Here is a 21261-nt window from a genome sequence, read left to right as displayed (position 1 = left end):
ATATTTAGTAATACTCCGCTTGTACTATACTGTTCATAAATGTTTAGTTCTCACGCTAAGTTCCGGTTGAAGAGTGTGTTTAATTGCAGCACACTTGAGTATGTTTAACCTTGTCTCCACAACTTGAGCTTTGATTAAGGCTCTTGTTTGTCAATTTGAATTGAGTACACAAGTCTCGGAATGGAAAAACTTTAATGTAGTTTGTGCAGGATGTTTTTCTGCTAAGATATAAAGTTACGTGGTTTGTATTTAATCAGTAGTTCTTGGACATACACGAGTCTGCCACTGACCTAATAAAATGTAGACTGTACAGTATGACTCAGGGTAGGCATAGGAATAAAAGTGAGAAGTAAATCTCGAGCTGTCGCGGAAATACGTACGTGTGTTGATGCCATGTCGCCCTATCATATAAACAACTTGTAAAGGTCGCCGATGAAGATAGATTACATTGCCCTTTAAAACCGGACTGACCTTAAATAAACTTATTGGACATTATTTATGATTTTTGCCTAAGGTGAATACCATGTTGCTTTTATAGGTATAGAAATACATATTTATATACAAGCGGGTATGCCAAATCAGTATATGTACCTATTGGTTAACCTACTTTTTGGACGATTTTCGTAAGAATCCCTATGGAGCATTATTCTTCTGATAGATAGGTATATCCTATACAGTTTCATTTTTTACGAGTTTAGCAAGTAGTTCCGATATCAGTGGAGCAAAACGACCTTGATCTTTCTGATATGGTCACTGGCAATACACATAAAGAAAAGTATGACATCATAGTAATAAAAAATCTTCGCGATAGCAACGTCGTCGGAAGAAATGAAATGAATCATCTAGTTACTAAGGTCTTGCTGTCTGACCTCTTTGCATAAACTGGGACGAATAGAAAATTGCGCAATAAGGTTAGGAATTCCAGTAAATAAATACTGCTTAAATTCAATTCGAAAATTCTTGTACTTAAAGTTCTGTTCTTAAAAGAAAAACATATACTTGTAAATGTTGGATTATATAAAGCAAAAACTAATACCCCTAACTTTCGATAACATTGTTCTTTGTTCTATCTGAACAATCTACTGTTTATTTAACTCTACACACACTGCGTCACGGGATCTTGTTAGACGGACGTATTGCTTCCAAGTACCATTTAAAGTATAGAATAAATATTTCAATATCAAATTAGTATATTATTTCTTTTAATCCCATACCTCCTATAGGTTATGGGCCCAGTGCGAAAAAGGACATTTAGTAGTGAGAACATTCAGTAGTGCGTAGTGACAGTAAAGTGCATAGTTGTAAATAAAAATAAAGTTGTGACAATGGAAAAAGTGAAAAGAAACATTAAGCCTTTTAATGGAGAAAAGTGTGTATGGAAATTTAGAATTCGTACACTGCTTTCAGAGTTAAACTTGCTCAGTGTTATTGACGAAGAAATTCCTGGAACGCGATCCGCTGAGTGGGAAAAGAATAATAAGGCAGCCAAAAGTATTATAGTCGAATATTTGGCGGACTCATATCTTAATTATATTAATGAAAATGGGACTGCTCAAGCAGTTTTTAAACATTTTGACGCGATCTATGAAAGGAAAAGTGTAGCAACTCAATTAGCGCTGAAAACAAATTATTGGGATTAAAATTAAAAGCCGATATACCCTTGATCAAACACTTCTCAACATTTGACGATCTGCTGACAGAATTATCAGCTGCTGGAGCTAAATTAGAGGAAACGGACAAAGTAGCTCATTTATTACTTACTCTCCCGAATACATATGATGGCGTTATCACTGCAATTGAGACACTATCTGAAGAAAATATCACTCTCGGTTTTGTAAAAACTAGACTATTAGATCACGAAGTAAAATTAAAAAACGAGAGTCGTGATACCAGTTTAAAGATACTCCATGTTGAAGAAAATATAATAAAACAGATACAATCGCACAAAACAAAACTATTTGAAGAATACAACATTCAAGAAAACAAACAAACAAAAATTTGTGAAATGTCATTACTGTGGACGCAAAGGACACAAGAAACAGGATTGTTTCTATTTCAAAGACAGACAAATATACAAAACAATGCCCCAGAAAGGACAAGACAAGTCCAAACTATTGCCCTGCAAGAGGAACGACCTCGAATTCTTCTTTTTCAGGATTTGCGTTCATGACAAGCGCATACCATTATGAAAAGACCACTCGACAATTAAATTCCTATTAGATTCAGGAGCGTCTGATCACATCACAAATAGAGATGATCTCTTCACATCGTTTGAATGTTTAAATCCTCCTTTAAAATTTCAGTAGCTAAAAACAATACATTTATTTCAGCAACTAAAAGGGAAACATAAATCTTATCAGTCAAACAGGAGTGCAAGGAATACTTACAAATGTATTGTTCTGTGCCGAAGTACCATATAATTTAATATCGGTATCAAAGATGCAGCAAGCAGGATTCACCATAATATTTGATGACAAAGGCACACAAATTACAAAGGAAGGTAAAATCATCATGAAAGGTAAGACATTGAATAATCTTATAGTTCTAGAGTTTAAAATACCAGTAATAAAAGGGAATCCGCTTCCCAAGCATGTTATGTTAATGAAAATAAATATGAATTATGGCATCAACGCCTAGGACATATAAGTAAAACTAAATTCCTGCAGTTAAAATGTCATAATATGATTGATGACTTAGATGAAATAAATACCGTAACTCCAAATGATAAGTTGTGTGAAGCATGCATAAATGGGAAGCAGACTCGCCTGCCTTTTAATAAAGTTAAAGACAAAAGTTACATTAAACGCCCTCTGTTTATTGTGCATTCAGATGTTTGTGGTCCTATAACACCTCCAACAATAGATAACAGAAATTATTTTGTTTTATTTGTTGATGAATACACACATTATTGTGTGGTGTATATGTTAACTTACAAATCAGAAGTGTTTACAGCTTTTAAAGACTATGTCGCTAAAAGTGAGGCTAAATTCAATTTCAAAGTAGTAAATCTTTATAGTGATAACGGTGGTGAATACTTATCCACCGAAATGAAAACTACTGTAGAGAAAGAGGCATAAGCTATCATTTAACAGTTCCTAGGACCCCACAGTTAAATGGTGTTGCAGAACGTATGGTTCGCACAATAACAGAAAAAGCTCGTGCTATGTTAAATGGCACTAAAGCATCAAAACGTTTTTGGGGAAATGCAGTTTTAACTGCAGTTTATTTAATAAATATTACGCCTACGAAAGCTTTAAGTCAATCAAAGACACCATACGAGATGTGGCATGATAGGAAACCAAGCGTTAAAAATCTCAGAGTTTTCGGTTCAACTGTATATGTTCATAATAAAACCAGTAAAAACAAATTTGACAATAGGTCGTGGAAAGGAATACTGGTAGGTTATGAACCCAATGGTTATAAAGTTTGGAATACAGAATTCGAAAATATGAAACTGTAAGGGACGTTGTAATTGATGAGACTAATTTTATCGAATCTAGGCCTTCATTACGACCTGAACGGAGTAATAATACATATTCCCAAGACGAAACTGATAAAGACTCCGTAACAAAATCAGTGTCTTATAAGTCTCATAGTTCTGGCCCTAAATCAGATAGCTCTCAATCTGATGAATGCAGTACAAGTAAAATTCGAAAAATCGGTAGTCATGAAATACCGAATGAACCTGAAAATGAATCTGAGAGTAGTTTGAAACACAAAAATCAGGATAAACCTGATGAATTTTTAAATTTACGAAGAAGTGAAAGACTGAAAACATGTTCGCGTAAATCATATAATGAAAATGACTATGATGTCTATAGTGCGTTATCCATCACAAGTAATATACCAAAATCATTAAATGAAATTAAATCTCTGAACGATAGGAATCAGTGGGAAAAAGCAGTCAGAGAAGAACTCAATTCTCTTAAGAAAAATAATACATGGACATTAGTACCAAAACCATTAAATAAAAATATTGTAGACTGTAAATGGATATTCACTATTAAAAATGACGTTTCAGGTCAACCTTCAAGATATAAGGCACGTCTTGTCGCTAGAGGTTTCAGTCAAGAATATCTTAGTGATTATAATGAAACATTTGCACCAGTTGCTAGAATAGCAAGCTTTAGATTCTTAATTAGCTACGCAAATCAATATAATTTACTGATTCATCATATGGATGTAAAACAGCATTTCTAAATGGTACACTAAAGGAAGAAATCTACATGAAAGTTCCTGAAGGTGTAAAATGTAAAGATAATTACGTATGCAAATTAAACAAAGCTCTTTATGGCTTAAAACAATCAGCTAGATGTTGGTACGAAACATTTGAACAATGTCTCAAAGAAATAGGTTTTCAGAACTCCCCAGTAGATAGGTGTATATATATGAAAGGTAAAGGAGACATTTCTAAAAATATTTACGTAATCTTGTACGTCGATGATTTAGTTATAGCATGTGCAGATTTGCAAACAATGAATAATTTCAAAGCATATTTAATGACTAAATTCGAAATGACCGACTTACACGATATCAAATTATTTTGGGCATTAAAATAGAGAGACACCATGATAAAATTACTTTAGACCAAAGTGCTTACATTAAAACCGTTTTGAATAAATTTAATATGAGTGATTGCAATCCTATAAACACACCGAAGGAGCTTAAATTAAACTATGAAGCTCTTAACGCTGATAAGAAGTGTGACGCACCATGCCGTCACCTGATCGGTTGTTTAATGTACATTATGCTTTGTACGCGTCCGGACTTAAGTACATGCGTAAATATTTTAAGTCGGTACACAAATAAGAACAATAAAGAATTGTGGTTATGCTTAAAGCGAGTTTTAAGATATATCAAAGGCACAATTGATTTGAAGTTAACATATACAAGAAATAATTACAATAACATCCTAAGTGGATATGTCGACTCAGATTGGGGTGGCCACGATTGTAATGATAGGAAAAGCACTACTGGATATGTGTTTAAATTATTTGATCAAAATACAATTACATGGTGTACAAAGAGACAAACATCAGTAGCGGTCTCGTCTACTGAATCCGAATATATGGCTTTATATGAAGCTGTTAAAGAAGCATTATGGCTTAAGTCTCTGGCAGAAAGCATAAACTTAAAATTAATAAGCCCATTATTTTATATGAAGATAATAACGGATGTATTAGCATAGCTAATAATCCAACAAGTCATAAAAGGTCCAAACACATAGATATAAAATATCATTTCTCTAGAGAACAAGTTGAGAAAAATGTAATAAAATTAAATTATATTTCCACAGGTAACCAGTTGGCAGACTTGTTGACAAAACCTTTACCAGTCGTGTCTTTTATAAGACTGAGAAAAGGATTGGGTATAGAATAAGTTTTAATTTAAGTACAATTTCATTATGAAATGGTCTGATCAGGTTTTCTGGGTTTCCCTGATCCTGTGCAGCAAATGTTGGACCATTATTGTACAGTTGTCCCAGACCTTACTTGGAAGTATAATATGTTACGTCGTATTTATAAGTTGGTATTCACTTTGTAATGTTGAATTGTAGACTAGATACTGTATAGTAAACTAACGAATGACTAAAAGTTAGGGATTAATTTTTGAGGGGGCGTGTTGGATTATATAAAGCAAAAACTAATACCCCTAACTTTCGATAACATTGTTCTTTGTTCTATCTGAACAATCTACTGTTTATTTAACTCTACACACACTGCGTCACGGGATCTTGTTAGACGGACGTATTGCTTCCAAGTACCATTTAAAGTATAGAATAAATATTTCAATATCAAATTAGTATATTATTTCTTTTAATCCCATACCTCCTATAGTAAAAACTATCCCGATTATAATAAGATAATTACACATGCTTATTAACATCTTTAAAAAAAGGCAAAGGAACGAAGACGAATATAGCTAATCCTATTTCTAGTCAGTTAAAAATAATAAAAATATAACTTAAAGGTACAAATAGCAGTCATGTGTGTGTCACCTGTGAGTATATGACCTCTAAATATTATCACAAACATTGGACGGAATCAAACCGGACCGTCCGAGACCTTTATTGAATTCTGACACATGATAACGATGACAAAATCGTTATTATGCGAGTTAAAATAATCATTATTATGTAATAAAATATTATCACCAAAAATTATAGTTGTGAATCTGAACCGTTATTAGTGGGTAACAGAGGTCAAAAAGACAGTCAGAAAACTGAAAATAATATGCACGCTTACACTCGGAGATAGTCTAGCTTCCCAACAGCGCAATATTTTTTCAAATCAGTCCAGTACTTTCAGAGCCTTTAGGATACAAACAAACAGAAAAACGTTTCTCTTTATTATTTTAGTTTCGAAGTATAGATAGTGTAGATGGATTTAGCTACTGTTTCTGTTCGCATAACTCTAAGGCGATCATATCATATTGGCTCATTTTACACAATGTTTCATTCCATGGAAATTGTTATGTACTATTTTATTCCCACGGGAACGAAGCCGATATCATTATACTCGAGCACAGGGAAGCTCTTGTACCTACAATATAAAGTCTTGACTGAAAAATAGTTCTCATTTTCAGGATTGATTAGATCAGTAGAAGACAGACAGTTTGTCTTAGTATGGGCATGTGATAAGAAGGAATAAAACACTTTTTTCCTTTGTTTTATAAGAGCCTGAAAAAGGCATATACATACTAATATAATAAAGAGGAAACTTTTTTTGTTTGTGTCTTTTCGTCTTTTCTTTGTGTAGCCTTTACGCTAAAGGCTTCGGAACTACTACTGAACAGATTTGAAAAATTCTTTCACTGTTGATAAGTTGTCTTATTTCGTCCCTGTAAGCACATGTACGTATGAACAAGTGTACATAGACTACTAGATAGCTCATTCAATATGCTGACCACAGTTGTTTTTTCAAGAGACAAACAAAAAAATATTGCGAAGTTTTCAAGTATCAAATAGCAATTTCCGATACAAATAGATAAGTGTTTTTTTTATCATTTTTAAATAATCAAAGTTGAATTTGAAGGTTACATATAATTTTGATTTGTCATGTATCTACGTAATCGGTATTAGTTAGCTTATTCAATGGATTAACGGATTAGCAAAAAGAAACACACATAAGTGCGTGTGGAACAGTGTTCTATGTAAGGTTTCGTTGCATAACTATTTATAGTAGGCACTAAGTATTCTAACTTATTTCAATTGAAATAAATTGATTTATATTACACATACTGTATGCTCAATTTGGATGTGAGTATAATCACTTGGCAGTACCTAGGGAACTACTTTCAGGACCCGGACAAAAATAAGCCTTTATTCTTTCTTCTCAGGGATCAGTCAGTTAGGAAATGCCGACCCCAGCGTTCCTTAAATGACGTGTAAAAGGTGACGTGACGTGATGTAATGTCCAACTTGTAAAACGATTTCATTTCATTTCACATGGCAACTTCCTAATAAACATAATTATTACACCATCTTCATTAGATAACAAAGGTACTCTAATGTCTAAACTGCAATTCAGTAGAAATTGCAGCATTTGCAAAGCGTTATAACAATCTTGCAATTCTCAGTAAGCTTACATTAGTTAACGAGTAGTTACAAGATGCATTCGTCAGCTTTGTAGACACCTTGGAAAACTTAGATATTTCAAATATTTCACAAACTAACCATATTGTTGAAAAATGCAAAAATGTGATGACAAGAAGATACCATGTTATTTTTGATGAAATTCTGGATATATATTTTCATGCAGATTGCATTTAAAATATAGTAAATACGGAAGTTGGGTTGGGTTTGTAAGTTTGTTACTATCACGCAAAATTGATGAAACTTGGCAAAAATATAACTGACGTAGGCTACTTTTTATCCATGTGCTGGAAGCAATTCCCGTGGCAGCCGGTAAAACCACGGAATAATACTAATATTGAATAATATTTATATTTCTACCTTTGTAATGTCCCTTAATTTACGCTCGGATCTTCTGGTTCGTTCTCATAAGCCTCATTTCCAATTCATCAATTATTTGAAATCTATTATTGAATCAGTGAAAATATTCGTGATTTTTAACATAAAGCCTATCTTACCTTTCGCCTGCCTATATTGGAGAGCATATTTGCATAATACTCTAAACTTTGGGAGAGATAGCGTAACGAAAAACCTCTGAAATAGGCTTTTACTTCGTGATGAAAAATTATGATCGTTCATCTAGAACAGGTTATAAAACATTGATTTAATAAAATTGAAGTCTTTAAATTTTTTTCACTTTTTGTTTCTCAACTCATGAAATTATTTCTGAGAAACGTTATGTTGGTACCTCATCTGTCTATTCTAAATTAATTAAACCCCTTAAATCTATGAATGGAGATAACATAAATATATTAATACGTTTTTTGTAAACAATAAGGAAATATTTACATAAAATATAAACAACTAACTGACTTGAACGGTTTCAATCCAGGAAAATGTCTCTATAAAAACATTGCATAATATACAACAAACCACACGAGTCTAATATATAGTGCGTTGGCTTTAATTAAAATATTATTACAACTAATCTGTACTAATATAATAAACAGAAATCATTTTTGTTTGTTTCTATGGGCTCCGAAACTACTAAACCGATTTAAAAATGAAAATTCTATCACTGTTGGAAAACTACACTTTTTATACAAGTACGTGCAGTAGTGACTTAGGGACGCGTGTAAATAATTGTCGTAATCATTGACTAATTAAAAGTGACAGAAAATATTCCGAGGAAACCAGCAACCAACAGACCAAACCGCATTGAGTAAGCATGGTGATAAGGCTCAATCTTTCTCTATGAGAGGAGGCCTGTGTCTAGCAGTGGAACGACGGAAAAAGACTGATGATGATATAATAATAATAATTAACAAAGCAGGAAAAATATTAATGGACATAGATAAAGTGTCTAAACAACAAGACATTTGTTTGTTGGTATAACAACGACCTATAAAGATGTGTTTACAAATATTTTGCTCGATTTGTCATATATATCGAGTGTCTGATTACAAGTGAACGTGTATGTACATTCCTTCTATCTCCTCTAGGCTGAAACAGATTCATGAAATACACGAGAATTTCAAAGCTAGCATATAATTTAAGAAGATAATTATTCTGCAGGAGGAAACCAATTTCGTTCTAAGAGAAAATCCAGTAATATTGAAAAGCAATTTCAAAATAAAAAATACAGCAAATTAAATTGTATTATCGCTAATAAGCTATTTTATTCTTTGGATATAATTAACCTGTAAAACAATTTAATACGAGTAGCTTACCATTTTCGACGTATAATAATAATAGGAATGTTTGTATATTTCTTTACCTTATTTACATAGATAAGTAGGCATATATACAACGTAATATGTATTAATGATAAACAGTATCCGTTCTCGCCGTAAAAACAATGAACAAATAAGTTACGAACCACATGACGGATGGTTGCTATGCGGAAGATATAGTATTATTTACTTCTATTTTGTACACACTTACGACTGAGCACCTAACTTCATGTAATTAATACTAGGTATAATATAACTTGCCCCGGCTGTGACTGGGTAAATTAAATTTAAACATTTCCATAACCATCTCGAGAGCCTTTACCAATTATGTTGGGGTCGGGTACCAGTCTCACCAGATGCAGCTGAGTACCAGTTGCAAGGAGAGCCTGTCTGGCCTCCTCAACCCTGTTACCCGGGCAGCCCATTCGTCAGACTGATTGTCAGGCTTACTGGTTTCTGACCACCCGTAACGACCGAAAAAGATGTTCCATGACAGCCGTGAAATAAGTTTAACGTGTCCTAAGAACACAGTAATTGGTGTCCAAAATATACTTAGAAAGTACTTTTTTTAAACGTTATAAGTACATGTATAACTAAATTTTCATTACGCATCTACCAAATTCAAATGCAGTCGACCAATGAAAACCGTATGAAAATCTGTTTATGAATTATCGCGAACAAACAAACGGTCAGACGAAGGCAGGCGTGATATACTTTTAAGTAAGTATGACGATTGACACATGGTCGAAACTGTCAAAGTAATAATTTTCATTTTTCTTTACCAGTCAAAGTCTTTAGAAGTCCGTAAGACGCTTAGAAACGCTTTTTAAAAAACCTTAAAAAGGACGTCTTTATGTTGCAGAATTTCATTCAGCTTCGTTACTTTTGAATTTTTAAGATTTTTAGTAAAATGAATGAAGGTGCATGGAAAAGCCTTAAAATTGCACGGCAGAAATATTTTCAGAAAATAATATTTTCCGCGATGCTGGTCGAAACCTTCTTTTGATAACATTTATATTTTCAATTTTCTGTGCTCAGTCGCCTTATGAAGCATCGAAAACTCCTTTGCTGAAATATTACAGTCTTATGTATAAGAAATTTTTGCTCACAGCCGTTTACCTAAATATTACTTTGATGAAGCAGAATCATAAAAATGTTTCGTAAAATATTCAATAACAAAGCCGTATGCAGTATTCAGGACACGACTTATCTCCTTACGCTCATTTCCCAAAGGCTGCTCAATGTGAATACACAATGCATTTTTTCGGATCGGTAGCACATATCACCGCGCTCAAACCTTTCAAGTTCTGATGACATTTCTCTTTGTTAAAAATGTCAACATATTTTTATAATAGGGGTAAATCGAGAGGAGGAACTGACAATGGACCTATTTTTATGTGATCTATTTTCATGTGGTATATTTCACGGAAAACGTGAAATTGGAATATCTTTTTTACCTACTATATTACAACTTCTTATTTTTGTGAATATACCTACAAAACCATATACACCTAAAACTTTTTCATCATGTTTTAGCACTTTTAGTAATATTTCCAATACATAAATATGCAATTATGATTCGCTGTTCAGGATTTCGAATTAGTGCGAAAAATCCACAAAAATTATAATTTTCACTTTGGGGAAAAAAGATGTCACCTACAGTGTAATTTTTAAAAAAATATCCACATATTACTTTTAGAACCAATACAAAATAGTTTAAAAAATAAAATAAAAGCATAGTGATGAGAAAAAAAGCGACTTACCTGCTGCATATTGTTGATGCTGAGCTATCACCCTCTGAAAAGAAAGAAATTAAACAAATTATAAAAAAAACTAAAAACAAAGCAGAGATCAAATAGAAACAAAAAAGTGTCTTTACTAAGCAAGTGGGTAATAGTTTTTAAAATAATAAAAAGAAATAGATCTGAATTGTAATAAAATGATTTAAGAGTATGATATATGCAGTACTCTTTCTTGACGATGCTACCTAAAAGAGAGGAGAAATTATGAAGAAAAAATTTCAAATTGAAAATGAATGAATGCAAAATCTTACAATAAAAATACGAATGAATAAAGCTGAAAACTGGTGCCGCTAGAAAGCAATGGGATAAAAATTGAAAATAGAAAAACGTTTTAAAATTAACGTCTGCAAATATCCTTTGCAGTTTTGATCTCATAAACTTTGACATGCATAGTAATTGCAAGTCATTGGCGCCGGAGCCTTCATCATAGCGGCTACGTGAGCTACGTCTAGGTTAGGTGTACCCTATACCTCATCAGTTATTTTTCTAATTAGCTGTAGCCGTACTTCGAGCTTTAGCTGTAAAATACCCCTTAACCCATTAGAAGTCCACTGTACTCGATTGAGTACAGTCATATTCCTAAGTGTAAATAACAGATCTCGTAAAGTTAATGTAGTTAACCTTGTTATTTTACTTGATTATAACACCCTTTTATTGTATGAAAAATATTATGTGCGTAGCGTGATTTTTTTTCACAAAAAAATCCAGTTGAAGTTGTGCTTCCGAAATGTTGTTGAGGTATGTTGTCATTTTTAGTTTTTTTTTTATTATTGCTGCTTTCTAGTTGTTTTTTTCGTAAGATTATTTCAAAATACATATAAAAGAAATATATAAATAACAATATAATAAGTAATTCGTACCTCAAATGAAACTAGGTTCATATAAAAACGACTGTACTCGATTGAGTACAATGACAACATAGGTAAGTAAAATAACTATTATTTTTTCAAATTCCTTACTGTGTAGAAGCAACATTTTCCTGAATAAAAAGCTACTAAGGGGTTCGAAGAAGTTATTGAAGCCGTTTTATATTGTACACGTGTGCATTGCCTGATGAAGAGGAGAGTTCTAATAAGGATACAGCAGCATATCGACAACCGTGAGACGTAGCTGGTACTATTGATATCATCTGGGTACCATGGCAATCAACTATGACACTATTGAACCACAGAGGACAATCAAAAGATGGTGTAATAGTGTGGTGTGAATAAAGAACGAGAAGGTAGCCATAGCGATATCGGGCTATTCCAAACAAACAATAACAATATGGGACGTGTGGATGAACTCTACCAGTCTGTTTCACTGGACAGAATTGCTGTACTGTACATGGCATTTGCTAATGCGTGGCCTTTTTATGCAAGGAGTAATAGTAGTTCTATGGAGTTTCGCAGTCATATCGCACGATATCATTTTCGCCAAGGTGAACCAATAATAGTCGCCGGTAAACTATGAGTTTCGAGAGGAAGCTCAAAGTCTCAGTCTCAAAAAAAATGAGCAACGAGAGGCTATGCCAGGAGTTTCTCTGTGAGATTGAAATGAGGAGATCCGCAGAAGAACCAAAGTCCGACTTGGCCCGAAGAATTGCAAAGCTGAAGTGGTAATGGGCAAGGCATGTAACTTGCAGAACAGATGGCCGATGGGGCTGTTCTTTAGTGGTAACCACAACCTGGAACGCGCAGCATGGGCAGGCCCTCGACTAAAAGGTCGAAAGATCTGGCCAGGGTCATCGGGAAGCACTGGATGCGGGTTGCTGAAGATCGAGCAATGTGGTAAACGTGAGGGGAGGCCTTTGTCCAGCTGTGGGCCTCTTTCGGCTTATACAACGAACGAATAAAATCGCGCCATGCTGCATCAATAGTCGATGGCCTTCATCAAGTTGGAGTTGAACACTATCCCGTCAAAATAGAAAAACAGCTACGACGTGTAACTTGTCATTCGAGAGTTCTTTGGCAGTGTATGATGTATCTAAAAACACTTTGTGTCGAAAAATTATTATTCTAACATCTTGATACACAGGAGGTCATTGTACTCAGTTGAGTACACCCCTGTAATTTCATGAAAACTATGAATTTTCAATTTTTTCTTGTATTTTGTGTTTTTCTGTTCATAATTCTATATGAAAATAAAGAAAATTCCAAAATAATATAAGTACTTTTTGTTTGACCTCTAATGGGTTAAAAAGGCTACAACGTTAAAATAATATGTAAAGTAACTTCAACAACCACAACAAAAACACCATCAGTCTAACTCCTCTGCCGTTCTAATCGTTAATAAGTCAAAGCTTCCCATTTGCATATCCTCATCAGACTACATGACACAGAACGTTGCTGTCTCACGGTACAATCACCGCCTTAACACGTCTGACAAAGCGGAGTGCAAGGCGAATAATTGAGCCTTTGATGTGTGTTATTGCCATCAATCCGCTTACAGGAGCATGTCAAGATGTTAATGGCAAGGGATACAAGAGAACTTGCCTGTATCTCATCAGCCTAACCTTTCTAACTAGCTCATCAATCTAGCCTATTACAACTATCGCATCAGCTTAGTCTTTTCCCAGCTATTTTGAGTCGGTTTTAAGTCTAACCGGGTAAAGCTGTGATTTACATGGAGCGACTGCCTATCTGCCTTCATTAATACAATAACCCGATATACGATTTTCAGACTTTTTGGTTTCTGACTCCCAAGCCGTAGCATGATATCCTTCCGACACATGGTTACCCATTCACGGATTTTGCGACCCATGGGGCTGTCAGTTAGCCACGAGCTCCTCATAAGACTACATGTCGGTATTACATTCATAATCTACAGAAGACTTCGTCAGCAATTTATTTGTTCTGTGACAAAAAGCGACCAATACCAATAGATTTTATTTGGACCCAATTCAAATAGGCACATTCGGGTCGCTGGCTTTCTTTTTTAAAAGCCTGAGGGTCTGACGAGAGTTTTTGCGAAATAGTGTCGTTAACAGAATTCTGAGGCACGTTTTGCTATCGATTTTAAGCTACATAATTTTAATTTTATAGCTACATGAAAAATGTTGGCTGGGTGTTAACAGCCCCTTTTACTAGGACTCTTATTTCTTGCAAGAATCAGACTTAACATTTGACGTTAGCATAAATACTTTTACCAACAGGCATAGACCATGCTTGTAAGGTAAAAGTCAGCACAGTCAGTACCCCAGCTCTCCTATTACTATATTTGTGAACAGAATAAAGATCACAAAACGATATACAACTCGTTACTATTATCTATACAATAATTGCTCTAACGAACGCAAATAGATGGATGAGCGTCAATACCGGCTTATTTGCCAAGCCACGTTGTTTAGTCACCTGGCTTAAAGGTTACCGTGTACGTACAAATATTCACTATTAGACAAACATCTTGACAATAGTCTCGTTGCATTCACGGACTAAGGTTGATAAAACGTGATTATAATCATCATCATCCTGCCCTTATCTCATTTTGTCTATTTGGTTCTGCGCAACATGTTTTCTTTTTCCTTTTCTGTCTATCGTCATCTCACAAGTAACGTTCTCTCAAGCCATGGCGACTTTCATTCAATCCATTCATCGTTTCTTTCAGTATATCTATCCAAATTCATGTTAATCACCTTCCTCACAACATGACCCTCATTCCTCCGCATTACATGCCAAAACCAGCCTAATTCCACATAGCTTTTTCGGTTACCGATGCCACTTTCAAACTTCCTCTCATATACTCATTTCTCACTTTATCTATTCCAGGAACAAAACGAGGAATGTACATACGAAGCAAAACAGCAGGTCATGTTTTCAATCCGTCAATAATGCAGATGGCACGTTCGGTAAATTCCATCTTGCAGTTTCAAATGGATGAGATAAAAGGGGCTTAGGCTGTCACACACATGCTATTCCCAGCTGAATTAATCAGTACACATGGTACATACAGACTTATATGTATAAGAGCTTGCAGATGCAACTTGTTGATAAATCGATTAGTTTCCGAACTAACTTTAATGCATTCGAAATTAGAACGTAGGAATTCGTTGATTAAAAAATTACTCAATTTTATCTGGATCACAAACTAGACTACTATATCAATAGCTGAACTTGACAATTGCATACAAAAGTCCATCCAAGACTAAAAAATTGGATCAAAATCCCTGTTTGTCGATTGTTGTGTATTGTAAAGCAAAAAGTAAGAAATCGTTCAACATGTCAGACTCAGATCCTAAATTATGGATTGTTATTGCATATTGTAATCGATCGTAAAAGATCCTCATGGACCTACCAAGATCATTAGTACACATATAGAATTAATTTCAAGACCGGAAGAAAATTATTCATATTATTCGTATAACAAAGATATTGTAGGTATTATTTCCATTAGCAGCAGAGCTATCCCATCGCAATTTACCTGCCACCTTGGCATCGCGATGTCTTTGTTCACGGACGACCTAAATAGCAGCCTCTGTGAGGCTCTTCCACGTTAGGTAAGATAGCATGCGATTATTATCACTTTCGTACTTAAATAAACGTCACTTTATTTTGGTGCATTGATAAGTCTGTTTTGTTGCTTACAGATAATACGTTATATAGATAACGTCCTACTAATATCCTGCTAAATAGGTAATCCTACTTCCTACTAATAATAAAAATGTGTTTGTCAAAATATATGAATACATAGTACATATGTTTGTTATTCTTTCACAAAAAAAAGGCTGCACCAATTTGGTTAAAATTTGGTATTATCAACACAACACACGGGCAAAGCTGCGAGCGGTAGCTAGTACTAAATTAAAGAGGTAGTTTGTTTTTTTTTTGTTTCTACTCTAAAGGCTCCGAAGCTACTTAACCGATTTGAAAAATTCTTTCACTCTTCCTGAGTAACTTAAATAGGCTACCTATATTTTATCCCGGTATGGTTCCTACGAGACGTAAGGGAAACCGCGGAAAATTGGCAATTAAATATAAACATATCGTTTAGTATTCGTGTTGAAACTCCTACAATGTATGTTTCGTGAATGTGTACTATTTAGTTGACAAGTAAAATCTAAAGCGTCGCGTTTACATATTAGAATTCAATTATCATAATGTATGTATGTAAGTCATTATTGATGTAAATAGTCGTGATTCATTCGCAGTATGCCTTTCTTACTGATTGAATGTTGTCTATGAATGTCAGTTGGAAATAAATAGGCGTGAACTGGCGCATTCCTTGCGACATTAGAAGTGATAGAAATTAAACAAGATTAGATTAGATCTTCAGAACCGTTGCAAAGAGATTATTATTGAATTTGGTTTTTGTATTTTATCTACAGAGTCGCTGTTTCCCGGGTTTCATGCACGTTTCGTATCCTTCATTTACTTAATAAAATATCACACCCACGAATAATGGAGAGCCTGATATTACCCCCTGTTAAGACACAAAATAATATTAATTAAGCATTTACAAGTATAGATTTCTTGTTATTATTCCTATATCTATTCGTTACAATTCAATGTAACTGACAATCAGAGGTTTACAGAGAAGGACTGCCTATCTGCCCACCTACACAGTTACCTATGCAACCCAATACTCCTAGAAAGACTTGTCAGCACTTCTGGCTTCTTACTACCCTTATCTACCAAAGATGTTCAAATTACCAGACCCAACAATTTAACGTTCCTTTCAAAACACTTTATAGAAAAACCAAAAACAACCAATTAAAATACAAAATCAGAAAACATTGTTTAATATCGAGGTTAATAAGTACCAACACAATTACAAAATGAGAAAACATTGTTTAATCTCGAGAATAATAAGTACAAATACAAAAAACAAAATGAGAAAACATTGTTTAATATCTAGAACACCTGTTTTCTAATTAATATTTTCTCATTGCGAACAATTTGTGTCGATACTAGAGAGAATATCGATGCTACTGAAGCTGAACTATGTACCTACTCGAAAATAATTAACGCTTGAAGTGTTGGTAGTGCAAAAGTATTCGTATTATAAAGTTTCTCTGATCGTGTTAACATAGAATGTATATCATTGTTTGTAGTATAAGTATAATTTTATATAAGGTTTTAAGACTTTTTAGTTATCCATCTAGCTTTTTCCTAACATCTTAGGTTCGGCATCCGTTATGGTGTAGCTGAAAACCTGTGTTTTAAAAGATTATATTAAGAGTAAAGAGTGTTTGGTTACTTCAGCAATAACACTACATTGTTTTACTCCAGAGAAAATAATGGCAAAAATAATATGCAAAATACAATTACAACTTATTTATGATAACGAGAAATGGATAAACTTACTCGATAGAGCTAGGCCGTATTTATACTACCACGCCAAAAGTGAGTACTGAGCTGATTTGTATCAATTTTGGCACACAAATAGTCTAGAGTCAGAGAAGAGACAAAAGGTACTTTTAATCCGGATGTAAGAAGTAATACCGGACGCAGATAAAACCACGGGAAACCGCTAGTAATAAAATATTTACATTTCCAAGTTCGCTGCATACAAATACTGTATTAATTTCTTTAATTAAGCAATTAACTAACAAATGCAATCGCACCTGTAGGTATTCTTAATCGCCTGTATATTTCCTACGGCTTTACTTACAATTGATAAATAAATAATCAACAACGAATCATAATTATTCAATTTGTTGCCGCTGTGTTTTGTTTTGTTCTTACTTACTGGCATCTACATAAACTAGTTTCAATAATCTAATATTAGGAACCGGTTAAGAGAGTAGATATCAGATTCGCCCACAAAGGGTCTTGTGATTCTGACACAAGTACATAGTGGAAAATCATTGTAAAAAAAAATCTATATTTTAACATATGTTTTTAACTGTTAGACGTTTTTAAGTGTAATAACTTATAGTTATATCATTTCATTATCCTGATGTCATAACGGTCTGACGCCATCAAACAAGAGTCATCTTTCCAGGCATTCTACAGAATTTAATAGAGAAGCAGATGACTCAATGAGAAGGCCTTACGGCCCTTTAAAGTTTTACATAAGCAAGCGGCAAAATAACATCGTATAATTGCTATATCACTATGAAAGTTAAAAAAAGCAGAATATGATCAAATCCGGTTCATATCTTAACGACAATTTTATAAACTTGTTTGATTACTATCTCCCTTAACGCAAAACGATGCTGGTTCAAGATAGTACATGTTACATTACCTATATGAGACTAGTTCTTCGGCGCGGTTTCACCTGCGTGAAACTTCTTCCCGTACCCGGATAAAACATAGCCCATGTTTAGAGTAGATAGTGTAGCTTTCTGACAGTGAAAGAATTATTCAAATCCGTTCAGTAGTTTCTGAGTTTGTTCGATTCAAACCAACAATCAAATCTTTCCTTTTTATGTATTAATATAGATTATTTGCAACATAATATTTATATTATAATTTTATAAAAGTATTTACTTTGACTAGATTTTCTTCAAGTGCTACCATCTTTATGCGAATTAAAACAGGCAAAACCGCGGTCTCAAACCTAGTAGCTAAATAAAGAAGATCTGCATGTACGAGACATAGTTAGCATGCATAATAATGACTGTTTCCGCATTTTACTGCAATCATCATCTAAAATGAAACTCGTGTAACGTTACGCGAAAGATCTGACTCATATTCAACTAAATGTTAAGTTCCCTTCAGCTTCAGAACCCAGCCTACAAGTACAGAGTTATAAAATAGAAACAGATAAAATTACCATAAAAAAAAACTCCCAGCAATCGAGAAAAAGTGCTTAAGAATAAGAACAATTTGAAACCACAAATTCATATTTACCAAAAATGATAAAAATACTTCTATTTGACTCTCAATATTTCCATAACCAGTACGTTGTCATGGATAGAACCGGGCCAATAAAAATTGTAGGTAACCGCGGTAATATTAACAGTTTATTGTCCTTCGTAGCTCGTAACGATGAAATAGTTTTTAAACACGCTTAGAAGTGACACAAACGAAACATGATACTAAGATGCTTACCAATGAGAAGATACCAAATTGCAAACTAGGACAAAGATAGACTATGCCACACACTCATTTGACAGATCACACACGACTATCATACTTGAGACACTTCCCATTACACTACTACACTACTAAACTACCATTACCTATTTACAACTCAAAAATATCATCACTTGCAAGTTGTGTACTTAGGGGTGACACTACTGGTGCCAGAGGCCGTAATATCGGAGCCGAAGCCGGCGAACGTGCCAAACGAATCGAATTTTACTTTTTATCCAAACCAAACGCGTCGAAGAAATCGTTTACATTTCCTTTATATACGTCGCAACGCAACAGCTGACAGCATCGCATCTGACGTCATCAGAACTCCTCTGTCATTTATAGGGTTCTTCAGGATTCGGGCGATTCGACGAGCACAAGTGTGCTACGCTTCACAAAATGTCATAAAATTACAAAACAATTATCGTTCGAATCTTTCGGCGCGTTCGATTCCGATAGATGTTCCTTCACCAATCGAATACAAAGGCACGACCAACTTCACAAAAACGCGTGATCACACCATTGCTTCTGAAACTTAAACAGTCGGACTCACGTCTCCCACAAACCATGGAAATATACCTGAAGATGACATGTTGAAAGCATCACCCTTTTAACCTTTTAACCAACCCACAAAGTGTATATTCAATGTTTAAAGGCAACCACGCCTTGTCAAGTCTTCGCTTGCACTGGGGTTTCATGGCAGGCATCGCTGAGCCTATTGTGAAGAACTATCCAGTTACAATTGTTGGTTTTTCAAACAAACACAAGAAACAATGCAGTCTGTTAACGTGTTTTAGGCTGCCTTGTGACAGACCTTGACAGCTTCACGTAGCTAACAAATTCGATTTGTAAGAGAATTTGTTTTTTATGTAAATTCTGAAACGTTCGACTCTCGAGAGTCCTATTTAATTAGAGACTAACAATGACCCAATTAACCTAGGCAGACAGATAGCTACACCAAAATTAAGTCACAGACTTAATTTGCCAATACCAAAAAAACATTACCAGTAAAACGTTTAATAATATCTGACTTGATGTTTGGAGATTGTTGACCCATATCTCTTTCATAAATCGAGGTTTGCACAATTGGCTATTTGAAAATGGAACCGATGTGATGCTACAAAGGACCAATAAATTGCATTATGATGTGCAGTGCCTAATGTTGCAATATAAATGCTTTCACGCCAGAACTATACTGAACAGAATTACACGGAACTGACTGTAACCCGATTCGCGTCTCCAAGGAACTAATTTCCCCACCGGGATAAAAACTAGCCTATGTATTTTCTTACCTGGGTACCAAGTTTATTTTAAATCGGTTTATCAGTTTTGGCGTGAACGCCAAACTCATTTATACACAAGGAAGTAACGATTAGACAGAAGATGCGTAGAGCCTGAAAAAAGGTACTCTTTATGTCAGAAGCAACTCTCACGGGACGCGAATGATACTGCGGAGACCAATTAAATTAAAAAACAAGATATTCCATTATAATCAGTATTGCTTATCTGTTCGAAAAATTGATTAATCCCTTATTGATTGTTATCAATATCCGCATTGTTGAAGGTCACGCGAAAGTAAATCAAACACGAGTGAAAATCAGATTAGATTGTTGGGATAAGGAAATAGGCCAGTTTATATTACCTATACACAGCGCTAATTATTAAAACATGAAGAGGTATCTTATTAACACGCTTATTTATATAGACAAGAATCGTTAGTATAAATAAAGTGGGCACACAATTGCCTTAGGCTACTTGTTTTTAATTGAACAGTCATGACAATACAATAGTAAAATAAAACAATGTTTCATATTAAAATATACGCATCAGGTATCTTCAGCCTTTTTAAACTATGTAGGGATCGGCTTCCAGTCTACCAGATGCAGCTGAGTACCAGTGTTTACACGGAGCGTCTGCCTATCTGACCCAGATATTCGGGCAACCTACTGACTTTTATACCGTCCGTCCCGAAATCGGATATCGAAGATACGTATTTCATACATTTTACTTCCTCCGATACCGGGTCGGCGCCCGACACTGATATTGGATCGACTAGTGTGAAAATAAAGGTAAAGCTAAAGGTATGCTGCCGGCATATGACGGTGACTGCACGTGCTGCTGACGCTTGGTTCCAAAACGGTTTCATGTAAATACAT

At 34.5% G+C, this 21261-nt stretch overlaps 1 long non-coding RNA gene and 1 pseudogene across 1 annotated transcript; one reads left to right on the top strand and one right to left on the bottom strand.

The window, feature by feature from the left end:
• LOC135117295 (uncharacterized) overlaps positions 1-21261 on the bottom strand; it is a 112353-nt pseudogene that overhangs the window by 61372 nt on the left and 29720 nt on the right.
• LOC135117298 (uncharacterized) lies at positions 2342-5799 on the top strand. Its single transcript, XR_010276778.1, has 2 exons — positions 2342-2518; positions 5297-5799. It is a non-coding gene; the product is annotated as an uncharacterized LOC135117298 (long non-coding RNA).

Source organism: Helicoverpa armigera, chromosome 1 (genome assembly GCF_030705265.1).
Source record: "Helicoverpa armigera isolate CAAS_96S chromosome 1, ASM3070526v1, whole genome shotgun sequence".
In the NCBI taxonomy this organism is placed as follows: domain Eukaryota; kingdom Metazoa; phylum Arthropoda; class Insecta; order Lepidoptera; family Noctuidae; genus Helicoverpa; species Helicoverpa armigera.
This window is presented reverse-complemented; position numbering and strand designations above follow the sequence as displayed.